This window comes from Corvus kubaryi, unplaced genomic scaffold (genome assembly GCF_017639235.1).
Source record: "Corvus kubaryi isolate FWS band 111438036 unplaced genomic scaffold, C.kubaryi_AGA036_p1.0 37386, whole genome shotgun sequence".
In the NCBI taxonomy this organism is placed as follows: Eukaryota; Metazoa; Chordata; class Aves; order Passeriformes; family Corvidae; genus Corvus; species Corvus kubaryi.
Genome location: NW_024581128.1, coordinates 2,292,721 through 2,306,949, shown reverse-complemented (window position 1 = coordinate 2,306,949; position 14,229 = coordinate 2,292,721). Strand labels below are relative to the sequence as shown.

The 14,229-nt window shown below is 38.8% G+C and overlaps 1 long non-coding RNA gene across 1 annotated transcript in view; it reads right to left on the bottom strand.

Moving 5' to 3' along the window:
- Positions 1–2,328: 2,328 nt before the first annotated feature.
- Positions 2,329–14,229, bottom strand: part of LOC121668703 — a 32,386-nt gene continuing 20,485 nt past the window's right edge. Inside the window, exon 3 of the long non-coding RNA XR_006017525.1 lies at positions 2,329–2,483. This is a non-coding gene — a long non-coding RNA (uncharacterized LOC121668703). The remainder of the gene's footprint in view (positions 2,484–14,229) is intronic.

The window sequence follows — 14,229 nt, the reverse complement described above, 5'->3', positions numbered from 1 at the left end:
GTCAAATTAATATGCATGATAAGACAGCAGCTTCTATAACAATAAAAACCAAAATTATTTTTAAATTACTTATGTCTATAAGTCCAAATGTTCCTGTGAATTAAGAGAGAAAAGAAGGAGGAGAGAGAAAAAGACAAAATGAAATGGGCTTTTTCCTAATGAGGCAAAACAAGCTAAAAAATGTGATTCCCTTCCTTTTCCTGTAAGATTGAAAATGCAGATTCTACTCCTAGAATGATTCTAATTTTTTTAGAGTAAAGTAATTACTAATAAAATTATTTTGGACAAGAGGTTATTACTGTAAGTTCCAACTAAAGAACAAAAATTTTTTTAAAGACCTGAAAAATCTTTGAGGAATGGGAGGATAAATGTAAATGGGTGAAATTTCAACACCAGGAAATGACTCACTTGTGAGCAGACTCATGTTCACATTATTTGGCACATTCAGTTGGTGTCCCACATGGCACAGTGACCTCAGGATCCCTCATCTCTTTACCACAATGAAAAAAAAAAATCTTATAAAAAAGGGCTTAAGGCAAAGTGGGTCAAGGCAGCAGGTGTTGTGGTATATTTTAAGTAACATTTTCTTCAATGAGAAATGGAAGCATGAGGTTTGACCCCTAACAACAACATCACAGAGAGGGATGGGAAGGTTTTAAGTTTGAAGGATGACTCCCCTGAAATGCGCATGTGACCTGATAACCCCTGTGAGACAAGGCAGAGCTGAGTTAAGGAGGAGAGAGGGTTTCAAGAAACAGGCTTGAGGTTTTTGGAAACAAGGAGACCATGCAAACGGGTCCTGGAAACTACCTTAAATGTAACTGCAGGGATCTACAAACTCTCTGTTGTTAAAACAACACTTTCAACAGCTGGGAGCACTGCCCTATATAAAACATATTTTAAAAATATTTGTCTGTGGATAGATGGGGATGTCTCCCTCGAAAATTGCATTTCATTTCAAATTTCAGCACTAGACACTTCACCTTTCACAGTATCTAAGTTAAACACCCTTCTGGTTTGACTGAAGGGTATTTAGAAGACCTCCTTACCTTCAGTGGTGGTGATGGTAATTCAAGTACCACATAGCAGTAGATGATGGCCATTGAATATATTGTATTTCCTTAAAAAACACCAGCAGAAGACTGGGGAAAATAGTCAACTTGCAGAGGAATAACCACTAGTAAAACCATCACATGGATTTCATATACTCTCAGTTTCCGTAAGTGTAATATGAGATACTAAACACCTATTTCTTCTTGTCTGAGGCATAACAGAAATTAAGCTTTCCCTCATTTTGCCAAAGGACTTGCAAGGCTGTTTACCTGACTGTAAAAACAAGCCCACTCTCTCAGAAGACAGAACAGTACAGAAATTAATTAAGATCAAGAGAGCATTCAGCATGACGCCTAGAAATATACTGTAGATGTAACAGGAGAAGATTGGCCAGATTAGGCACAAATGAAGTCATGTTGATGAGACTACTCTCTTGTACTACCAAAGAAAGGACTAAAGCTAATGCTTAAAGTGACCTGGGACCTATATGAAAGGCCATGAAAAAAACCCCACAGATTTAAGAATCTTGCATTCCTCCCTTCCTTCTTTTTTTATTTACTCTTCCTTTTTCTGAACCTCCAATTTACAGAGAAGCACATGGACTCCTCTGAACCCCACATTTTGATATTCACCAGCCATCATGGAAAGCTGTGCAAAACATTTCTTGTGCCCTCAGGAAGCTGCTGAAATTTGGAAAGAGAAAAAGCACACAACTTTATTGAGGTCGGTGTAAGCCCAGAGATTTCCAAGTTGCATGTCTCTGTTAATCAAAGTGACTGTGCCAACATGATTAGGATACCCACAAAGCCAAGCCAATCAAGCAGTTAACTGAGGGAGACCACAGAGCAGATAGCAAATACCACTGGAGTTGTACATTGTCTCAAAAGATTATCACTGCAGTTGTTCAAACTCTTGTGACCAACAAGGGATTTCAGTGACTCATTGCTATTGTGTTTCTGCAGCTCAACATTATGTCCCATGCATATTCTGGAGCTCCATAGCACCACATGTGTATAACAATGTGCCACTCTTAATAAAATATCTTTGCGGTAAAAGAAGTACCAAAAATATTCGCACAATAGCAGAATGCCAACCAAGCCCTGAACTACATTAGAACAACTCATTGGGTGCCATTCCAAAACAGCATCTGCCATGGCCCCAGGAAGTAGCTTTAAAAAAAAAAATATAATAAAATAAGAGATTTTTCTGAAAGATCACAGCTTTTAACATACCAAGGAAACGTCAAGAATAAATTAACATATGACTCACCTCCCTGAGGTCTGTCCCATGGTTTCATTATCAGTCAAGCAGAATCCATTGTTGCAAAAGCAGTTCAAAGCATCCATTCCATCCATGCGCCACACTGAATACGCAGCAAGTCTTCATGTATATACAGCATTGTTAAAAAAAGGAGGATGGCAGGATAACATCTAAAAGGAAAACAAACAACCCCTCCCACACTGGATTTGGAAAGGCCAGCAAAGCCCATCCATGTCAATAAGGGCTAGGAAAGACGATGGTCATTTTTCTGACAATCTTAAAACTTTCCCAAGAAAATGATGGCCTGCAGCTGGGGCACACCAATCAGCTGTTCTGGCAAAGGTCACTGAAGGAAAGATCCCCTGCTAGTTCAACAGCAGTGGTTTCTTAAATAATCTTGAAACAACGAATAGCGTATGAACATGAACACTTCTTCCTCCGCAGGATTCAGGCAGGAAAACAGGGCCCACATAACTGCTGCTGTCCTCCCGGAAGTATTGCTTCCCAGCAGAGCAGAGCGTCTCCTTCAGATCAGAGCAACCAGGCGTGCTGAAATGAAAACAACAGACTTAATTGACAACCTGGAAAGGAATCATGGAGGAGTTCCATCCAAGAGACATGGTTTGGGCTCCTGCCACAACTAAAGAGGCAGATGTAACTTCTGGCACTGACAAGCTCTGAGTGTCATATCAGATGAAGGTAGGAGATAACAGGGAAACCCTCAATACATCAATCATGTCACAGAGAGGTGTCATGCACAGTAAGAATCTGGCTGAGTTAAGGTTAAAAAAGAGGAATCAAGATACTAGGCTCTTACTTGGATAACTGGGGGAAGGGAGGAGGACTGTATTTTCTAATTAGAGTCCTGATAAAAAAAATGCATGTGCAAAGGGTGCCCTAACAGTAGATTTTGGCTGCTGAAGGCTGGAAGAGCAGCGGGGGGAGCCCTGCAGAGGAAGGACAAGTTTCTAGAGATGCTGCTCCTTCCTCTCCTTTCTCACAGCTGATGACAATGACACAGAAGCCTCTCCATGTCAGGTAGGGACTGAACTGAAAATATTCACACTCTTCTCTCCCCATTTTCTTTTTTCCTTTTCAGAGTCCTGCACTGGGTTAGCAACAACGTATGAGGAGTCTTATGGATATGATGGACAACACACACTGGCACCAAGCCATGGGATGCCATCAGATCTTCCTGTCAAAAAACAATATTCCTCTGCTTGCATTCCAAGCACCAATAGAAGACAGTGGTTTAGGACTTCCACTCACCTACAGACCCACATCCCTGGTGTAGTAACTACTTGCCATCACTGCACTATAAGAAAGCCTAAAATCTGGCAAATATCTTATGGTGAAAATCTGTTCTCCATGATAGGTCTTGAAATAAATTATGTAGCTGAAAGGATGGATATAATAGATTGGAACTTCACAGCCTCTTTGTGGTCACCCACTACCACAGACAGAGCATCCCACTCACAAAACTCCACAAAAACAACCAAAATATAAAAAGCTTAAAATGAACTCCAACTTTAAGGCATCACTGGAGTTTACCATGAAAGGTGCACTGTGCATATATATAGAACAGGAATCCTGCAACACACAAAGCTTTCTACAGATATTCAAGACACCCTTTCAACTTCGATTCACTTAAGCAAAACATCACTGAAGCAATGTTAATCCTCTTGTTTACAGTTACACCCACGAGAGAATGGGAATTCACAGCTCAAGATCAAACAGATACACTAAAGGGAGCTATTTAACATCACTAAGGATAGCACCCTGTAATTACTGTATCAGGGAGGTTGGATCTTTCAACACAGGTTTTGCTTTAAGAAGAAAAGAAGAAACAGGGAGCTTTATTCAGCTCTGGTTTTGCCCCAGCCTCATATCTATTTCAAGTTAAAACTAAACAAAGTACCAATTTATCAACCATTGTTTCAGGACCCCAGATCATCAGAAAACTATATGAAAGAGGCAACACAGCTAAAGCAGTATCAAAAGCATAGAGCAACCAAATGCAGCTGTGTACGCAAATATAAATATTTTTACCTTTGCACCTGCAAAGCACAACTGTTACCAAGGACGTGTTGAAAACTGGAGAATCTTGAAGAGCTCAGGCCAAACATAACCCTTGATGGTAAGACCCTAAAGAGTCCGTGTGTGAGGTCTTACTAACTTTCACAGAGTATTTTTTGGGCAACATGGGTGCCTGCTTTTCTGATCCTGTATTCACATTACCATCAGGAGGTGGCTTTTCCAAGCAGCCTTAGCCTCAGGAGGTAGAGTGCCCTAGCTATATGATGTAGGTGTCCAGAATGCAGACAATCCAAATTTGGGACCTTTTGTCATATTGACAGCATTTCAACAGAATCTAGGCTTGGTACTTAATTCTAGTAGCAGTTCTAGATTCAACATGAATGCCGTACTACAGAAAACCCTCTAAACTATTTAAAAAGGAATTATTCAGTTAATATTCCTACTGAAGTTTGCAGCTAATCAATTATCCACAAGAATTCACCATGAAGTCCACAAGATTTTGTGAACCCCTTCAATAAGAACAGTCTAAATACAACTGTAGGATTCCTGGTAGCAGAGAATTTCTTCACATCTTGATATTTTCCATAAGGAAGAAGAAAAATAGAAGGAAGCCTGTTCCTATGAAAACGTATGTATTTTGCTAGCAACTTCACTCAAATGATCCCTATTGCATTAAAATCCCAGTAATGCAACTCCTCTGTGCCCTTGAGAAACCCCATCCACTTTTAGCAGCTGAAGCATTCAAGATCTACAACATAAAGCAATTGGATTTTGAATGCAGGTTGCTTCGTTTTAAAACATTACTGCTCTTTGATGTTTATCTGTTTAAGAGAGTTTATTGCAGCTAATTCACAGCAGGAGTGCCCTGTGGCATCCTCAAAAATTATATTAAAAATATAAAAGATAAGAAAGGAAAACACAATAATTATATAATCTAATTTTTTATGGCTACACAACAAAAATTAAATCCTAATTTCGTAATGTATATGCATAGAACTGTTTCTGACACATACCAAAAGCATGAAGCCATCATACACAGGCCTTTTATTGGAAAGTCTGACAAACCGAAACAGCAAGAGACTCAATACCATATTAGTTAGGTTCCAACTTTATTTAGAAAATGAGTTGCAAGGATAAGCCAGAAACATATGGATGGCAGGTTGTTATCCACAAATAGAGTTAATGCACAAATGGCATTTTTTTATGAACTAGTTCTACAACTGCTGCTGCAGTCACTCCCTTGCACCCCTTAAATTAATTAATGCCAAAAAATGGACCACTCTGGTGCATGACCTGGTTAGCTCAAGATACTACTGAAGGTGCCCATAAGACACCGGCAAATGTAGTCAGGATAAAGCAAAGCCATTAAGACCTGAGAACTCCATTGTGCCAAGCCCAAGACAATGTGTATTTAGCGAAACACAAACAGCCTTACCATGCTTTTCCCTTTAACTGTATCTCTTGAAGGCAGAAACTTTAGGGCAGCATCTTGAGTTGCTTCCTGAGTAGCAAATTTGGTCCATCTGCAGTATAGATCAATTATTATGGATCAACTTATCTGTAATTTCACACACAAGAATCAGAGAGAGTTATTCTATACTAACATGGCAAGCAGAAGCAACATTTGTGGAATCACATTGCAAAGGAGTTTTCACAAAGGAAAGCCTCAACTGACAGATCTTCCACTGAGTCATCCCTTTCAAAACAACCCTTCAAAAGAGTCCTTCTGAGATGCTTTCCAGAGCATGGATTAGACTGAATTTTCTTAAAGCCTTAAAATTCTTTTGGGGTTGGTGCCTTCACAGCATAGCCCCAACTCAGTGCACATTTAACTAGAGATCTGTAATTCATGTTATTCCACAGGACTGGTAAGCCTAGAGAGTTTTTCAGAGACGGGAAGAGTTTAAAGATTATCTATCCCAGATGTAGTGGCTGGAGAAAAATGGGTGATTCCAAAGAATAAATGAGAACAGACATTCAGGTCCCTGTTTGTGCTAAAACAAATGAGGATGGATTCACTAGACATTCAAAGGTCAGCTCTGAGCTCCCAAGTTTCACAGTCTGAGACCCACATGTTGGGATCAATACAAACACCTTTCCAGGTGAACGAGGGTTAAGGATGAAGACTAACTCTGAGGAAATGCAAACAAAATCAAAAATACTCTTCCACAATGACTGAAATTTCAGATAGCAATGTAGTTCAACAGAAAAAGGGAACGTGTTTCAACACCCCTGAATAGGCTTAAGTAGATTCCCTAGGAACCAAGTTCTTTGAAAACAGAAAAAACAGTCTTGATTTAAACAACTTGGATGCTGGAACCCATCTGAGAACCTTATGTGATAAACAACCTAAAAAAACCAAACAAACAACAAAAAAAAAGCCAAAAAACGTTTGAGTATGTCTTCATTGAAGAGAAATTGTGCCATGGACTTCATTACATTCTCAGCTTGTCCTTTTATTCTAGTGTTGAAGACTGCTGATGCAGTAAATAAAAAAAGCCAGCACAGACAGGTACCTTTCAAAAGAGGCATGCACAGGCAGAGGAAAGAATCCTTGTTCCAGCTATTGCACTCAACCCATGTGCCTCCTTTTGCTGTTAATATCTAGTCTATCTCAAGAACAAGCAAAACTGAAATATTTTCTGAACTCCCAGGTATAAATCCTCTTAATTTTCATGGCCATCAACCAAAAATGAGATGCTCCACCTTGTCAGACACACTGAAAACATTGCTTTCAGACAAAAATTATCCCTTGAACACCAAAATTTTAGGCTTAACTATTTCCTTCTCCAAAATTATACTTTTATGGGAAAAAACCACAACAGCCTGTATTCTGTCTAAAACTGAGTAACATTTCCTCCTGGATAGGCACCTCTGAGTGCTTAGAGCCAGCAAAAAGCAGGTGGGAGGATCTAAGGCACCTGACAACAGCCTCAAGTGCATATTTAGCTCAACAAATTGACCAAAAAGACACACTTGTTCTGCAGACGGGATCTGCAAAGGCAATTCAATTCCATTCTGCCCTTTGCAGCTGAGATATGGAGGCCTTTAATTGCCCTCTGTCACTGTTTTACTAGCACCGCACATATACACTGGCTTATTAGAGAGGGCTACCTCTGCACAGAGCTGTTGCTGACCAGAAATTTCTACAGAAAATGAGAATTTAGGGAATTTACACAAGTGCCATTTAAATGTACATATTTCCTCTGCTAAACTCCCACTCAGACTTGAAAAGAGAAACAAATAAAATTGGAGATCTGCTACACTTAACATTGTCTCCATAAACAAAGGTGTGAATGAAAGACTCCAAACCTCTATTCACCATTTTTATGCATCTTCTATTTCATGACCATCACCAAGGTGCTCCTCACACATGAGGCAGGGAGGGAGAGAGGAAGAAAAAGATTTAATAAATAACAGAGAGGAAAATCCTGATGACGTTAATCTCAACCACAGGGAAACAATAGTTTGAAAGCAAGCCAGGTCTCTCTCCAGTCCCAGGCTGAAGCCCAGCATCCAGCTCATTAAAGTAAATAAAATATAACAGTGAATGAAAAAGAAAAATAATAAGAAAGATCACATGAATAATAGAGAGAATCTGAGCACAAGTCCAACCAAATGATGTCAACTATTATTTAATTTTTACTTTGCTTTCTCAGAAAAAAACACCAGAGAGAGCAGGGGGAGGGAGACCTGGGGAAGTAGTGTGTTAAAGAGAGAGAGGCAAGGATATCCCAGAGGGGTTTTGATAACATAATTACTAAAATAATATATATACATTTTAAAGGCTTTTGACATTATTCCCTTCCAAAAATAATACAATGGAGAGTCAGGAGAAAAAAAAAGGTAATGCTCAGAATTGCAGGAATATTTACACTGAACAGCTCTGGGCCATTGTATCCCAAATGCACCTTCAGTCAAGGATGGAATTTGGCCCAGAGTGGACAGTTGTTTATATAATTAGTATGTGAGTTAAATCAGTTCTTGACAAAATAAAGAAGATTGACATTAGTAGGTTAAGTCATTCTTATCTAAAATTAATAGTATTCAACGAGTGATTAAAATTTGGATGTAAAAAAGATGCTACATCTTTCTTCTGGTTTAGTAGGAAGCTAATCAGAACTCTTTTGAGAAGTCTCTTATGCCCAAATTCATGGAGATCTTTTCCAAACACCTAGGACAATTTTTAATACACCTCTTCTTCCTATTAAATCTTAGGAAAACACTCTGGCTTCTGATCAACACCACTGGAACTGAGATCTTTTTGGGGCACATTCGAAGACCCAGGAGATTTGGTCTGTCACAGACAAAGGAAATCCTACTCCACAAGCTCCCATTGGCAAAGTTTATTGGCATTAAGCATATATTTAAAAAAAAAAATTGTATCAATCAGTATTTGAGTAAAAAACTTTGGATTCTCAGAACCCAGGCTGTGCAGGTTACATAAATTTAGCTATTACATGACTTTGATAATCAGTCCTTACTCTTGCACCCAAGAGGAGCCCGAAAGTCATGATGATTGCTGTTATCTTCGGTGATGCCAGATTTTCATCTCCAGACACATAAAGGTCACCAAAAAACCAAAGTGTTACCAAGTACACTTTCATTTTTAAGCATTGAGCAAAACCTCAGTCACCTTTGTTATCAACCTGTGAATTAATGACAATTAAAGAGTTTTATGCTGACCTGAATATGATTCTTGTAGACCTGAATAGACAGTGGCAAGTGGGGGGAATCTGTCCATGACTATGCATTTCAATGCAGCAAAGGAGATTTACTAATTTTTTTGGCTGCCTTTGTTGTCATTTCGGGTTTTGATTTAACTGACCTTTTGTATCATCCTTCCTCAGCGTAATATACACATGGAAATTGAGTGTATGAGTAGGCATTCAAAGACAAACTTTGATTCCTGGACATGAATGGCACAAGTGATCAAATATTGAAAATACCACATTTTAAGTAAAAAAACCAAACAAACAAAACAATAAAAAAGTCATCTCTATGCCTACCTCAATACAGAATTGCAATATTCACAAGTTACATTTATTAATCAGGAAAGCTGATTGTCCAACCAGACAGCAGGCTAAAAAAGACTAACAATTATAAAATATTAATTGCAAATCAGAAACTCACAAACTATTTCTAAGTATTTATGAACAATCTTCAAACAATTAATTATTAATTGAAGAACTTTGTGAGCAACTTCCTACAGCAAATAAATCAGAGAATTCTGCAATCTGCACAAACAATTTATTGAATAAATTATTAATTGTGATTTAAGTATTCACTCAGATCTGAATCTTTCTTTTTTAGTTAGTCACTATGAAGATTAACCAAAAATCTGCTTAATTCTATTGCCATGGTGTAAATTAAAATGTATCCACTACCTATAATTTTACTGGAAGTAGTCAACACATGACAGAAAGATATTGAGGTCATTCAAACCATAATCTAATCCAAATCTATTTTACCATAAAGTGAAATTTTGGGTGTTTTAGAAGCACAGTGATATATGAGAGGAATTTCAGATACCTGCGATTAATGGACTCCCTGAGAAAATCTGACTATAACTGCACATATTTATAGCCCTTACTTGCAGAAACAAATGCAAAACAGGTTTGAGAATATGATCAGCTTTTTGTTCTCTTTAAAAGCTGGGATAGGAAAGAGGTGTTTTGTATGGATTTGCTTAGCATGCCCTTCAAGGCATTCCCTGCCCTCCAGAACCTTCTGGGTGAACTTGGCAACTTTGAGCTCATTTGTTCTCATTTTGCCTCAGCTGCCCAGGTCTGTAAAGAAGATAATTTCTCTGAGCAGGAGAATAAACACACTGGGCTGATCAGGGCTTAAGACGAACACCAAATAGTAAGATTGAAAGCCAGAGTAAGGGACTTTAACTTCTAGCAATAAGCATCATGTTTATAAAACAGGATCACAAAGAGCAGCTTTTAACTTCCCATCTTGATAAACCTACACCTTCTGCCTTTGCAGCTAACATTTATGATTACTACACTGGTTTAGAAATACCACTCTCAGCTATGGTGAACTCTCAATAAGTTGTGTAATAACATAGTAGAAAATAATCCAGAAAAAGAACAGGGTTAACTGCATGACCCATTATTTGGCACATACAGTGAGCACTCAACAGAGAAAGAACATCTGTGATGCTGCTGACTGTGGAACGTGGGGATCCCTGAACACACCCCAAAGCCACACCAGGCAGCACAGCAACCCACAAAACATGGCTCTGCTGCTCCCAGACCACAGGCAGGGAAAGAATCTATGGCTATGCTCGTAACATATCTGGCATTCCCAATAATCAAGCGTTGACTGTCAATTTTTTTTTTTTTTTTATGATTATGGCCCTTGAGGTTTCTAGACACTGTGGGATTTCATGCATAATTCTCCATGAGCAGCGCAGACAAGCACATCCAGAAGGGGCTTGGAGAAACCAGGAAACTAGGCAGGCACAGATGGTTTTTGTTTCACAGAGCAGACAAAACTTTTCTGAATCATCCTCTTTAACACAAAGGGGCATCTTGAGACAGAGATGTGAGAAAGGCACATAGCTAATGAAGCAACAAGAAATCTCCAGCAAACTATTTCTAAATCTCACTTTAATCTCACCTTATTAAAAAAACTTCTAATAGGCACAAGTGTCTAATTCCAACAAAAGCCATCTTCACCCACCTGGGAATAGGAAATTCAAAGTGGAATTTGCCCAAGTTAGCTTTAAAATATTGTAGGACAAATGCAAAGCAAACTGCAATCTCAGTTTGACAGCAAAAATTAGAAAACAGAGTTTTAGGTGTATTGCTGCTAATTATCTTTGGGCCTTAGATGACATTACTCAGTAACCCATGGCTTTTAACTAAGGCTTTTAAAAGTGGTATTTACGTTAGATCACATTAAGATCTTGCTACAAGTTTCTCCAATAATTCCCAATTTTACTAAAGTCAGCAGGGGTAACTCTGGATTTATACTGGTACAGTTGTGGTAATAGTCTGCTCACTGGCTCTGAGGGTTTAGGTTCGGTTTAAATGGTAGAGTATTAATATTATCATTAGTCACCATGAGAGAATGAGCTGACATAAGTGTCTTTCAAGAGTGAATACACACAGAAATAACCGGGTGCTGTATCAGGAGGAAGCACTTTAACTTTTTTTTTTTTAATAAAAATCAGAATTTGATGTTTCATTCACCTCTATTTTACACATCCCATATAACAAAACTTCATCTGAGAGCCCTGATACAGAATCCACTCATTTATTCCCTCAGTGTCTACTACTCACCTTCACACCTGTCTTATGTTTGATCAGAAGGGCTAAGCAGTAACAAGGAAAGGATGACCCATTTAGAATCACATTTCTCCAAATTCTAATGCCCAGTTGGATGTTCTCTCACCTCACATCTCTCTGTTGCAGCTGCAAATGGCATTCATGCTTATGTTGCTCGCAGAACAGCAAGAAGGATACTCGCTACAGTTACAGTGAATGCATTCATTTTTTCACTTCAACAATACTTTTTTTAAATATCTGTTTTGCCCTTTCAGTTTTCCACAGCAGTCTAAAAATAGTAAATCCATGCTTAGAATAAATAGCTTGAATTTGCTACCTAGATTTAATTTCTGCTTGTTTCATAGGATGAGTTAATTTGCCATAAAACTTTAACCACTGCTGATACTGGATTCCAGCATCCATAGTTCCCTACAGAATTTTATTGCCCCTAATATAATAAAATGTAGTTTAACCTTCACTACTAATTTCAGAATTAACTACTACAAACCTGACTAAACGGCCTTTTTTATCCCATGGACATTATCTGCTCATCATTCACCTGAACCTGCCTTCTTTCCACAGCTTAAAGTTCAGTCAAAGGTTCAATAGAAGATTTAGAGTTACAAAGAGTATCTAAGCACAGAGAAGCTTCCAGAGGAAGGATGTCTAAAATATTCCTGCAGAAAAAGTCTTCCAAATCTAACACCTCTACAATGCAAAATAATCACAAATTGCTGCTAATTAGGGATCAGGTGAACTGTGCAGACTAAGTGTAATCTTGCTAATAAACAGGTTTGAGTTACAGTAACACAACAGACGATGCTATGAGCTAAACCTCTGTAAGAGGTAGAAAACACCCAACTTCTGGCACTGATGGCCTTTATGAAAGAGATACTCACTAGTCTAAAAACAGGCCTTTTGAAAGCCAGGTGAGACACAGCAACAAACCTTTTCATGCCTTTCCATGCATTTCCTTTTGGCAGCACCAAAACTAAACAATCCAGCAGTATTCTCTTCATTTGGATAGGCACATGAAAAGGAATACGCTCTTTATTGAAAAGGGAATATTGCAATATCACAGTAAGTTTATTTGCTTGCAGGATTAAAGAAGCAGCAATTTAATTAAAAACAACAAAACATTTTTGGTCTCCAAAACCAAACCTGCCTCAGTCAGATTTAAAAATCCCATTAATTCACACTTCCTACTGCCAGTGCCCTGTTGCATGGAATGCCATACATGCTGTAATGGGCACTCACAGTGTGGATGCAGTGATGAATAAAACCCAGTTTAATCTCAGTCTAAATCTTGGGCCACCTATTCAGCAATGAAAGTACCTAAGAATTAGTAGATATCCTTAAAACCCACCGGCTTTAGTGATCCACCATGCCTATTATTGCAGGTTCTGTGCTGTAGCAAGACTACATTACAAAGTTGAAGTAGGGATTGAATTACACTAATCTTAATACAACCTTAAACCTCACACCTCTCATTGCAAGTCCCAGAGTTTAGTTCAGAGAATCACTGAGTGTATGAGAAATGAAGTTGGACTGGTGGGCAATTCCACCACCACCCAATATTTTTCATTCCACAGACATGCCAAATAGCTCCCTTTGGAGGCTGTGGCTGGGCTGTGCCAGCAGCTCACACTGAAGGCTTAAACTGACCCCCACAGGAAGAAGGTTGCTTTGACAGGAGACATCTTCTCTGACCTCAGTTTGCCTGCGTTTCCCACCATAAAACATTTCAAGCCTGCCTTGACTCCCTAAAGCACATCTGTCTCCCACTTCTAATCTGGATAACACCCTCAAGTTGTCTGAACAACCCTCTACCGACACTCTTTTGTTTTCCCCTTCCCTTATTCTGCTCAATAAAGCTGGCTTTTGGCATATTAAAGCTTAATTTGTTTAAGAACAAACAGTTGGGGGCCTGCATCTCACAGACAAGAGTGACAGATCACACGAGGAAACCAAAGACTTCAGGGGCAGAAGATTTGGCAGGTTTGTGTCTCAGTGGAGATGCAGAGCTCATTGTCATGTTTCCAAAAGGCATTACACAGGGCTCCAAGGTGGAGCTGTTTACCAATACCGTGATCTCTCCCCAGATGCAGTTGCTACTGCAGCTAATTAAGAGAACAATTAAGACTAAGGCAATCAGTCAAGTACACAGATTCGAGTCATTTTCTCCACTCTCTGATGCTGCGCTGGCTCCCAGAGGGCTAAACCTTATTCACTCATTCAGAAAATGACAGGAAGAAGCTATTAAATATCTGAAAACCATAAAAATGCAATCATACTGCTCCCGAGCTAAGCCACTCACCAGAGACCAATGCCAGGCAACTTAAGAAACTTGCTGGCCCCCAGAATTCACATACTTACAAATAAGAAAATTAATCAAAAGCAGTTCAGATCAAAATTTAATTAAAAAGAAAAGGATTGCAGAAGACTTCCTGAGATTTCTCTGTTTTATGTTTATGACTGATCAATATTATGTGTTATCAGCTCAGTGTATGACAAATTCCACTGGGCATCTTTAAAGAGGAAGTAACAGATTAAATATTGAGCTAAACAATTTAATCTCTGCTTTAAAAGGTTTTCAGATATT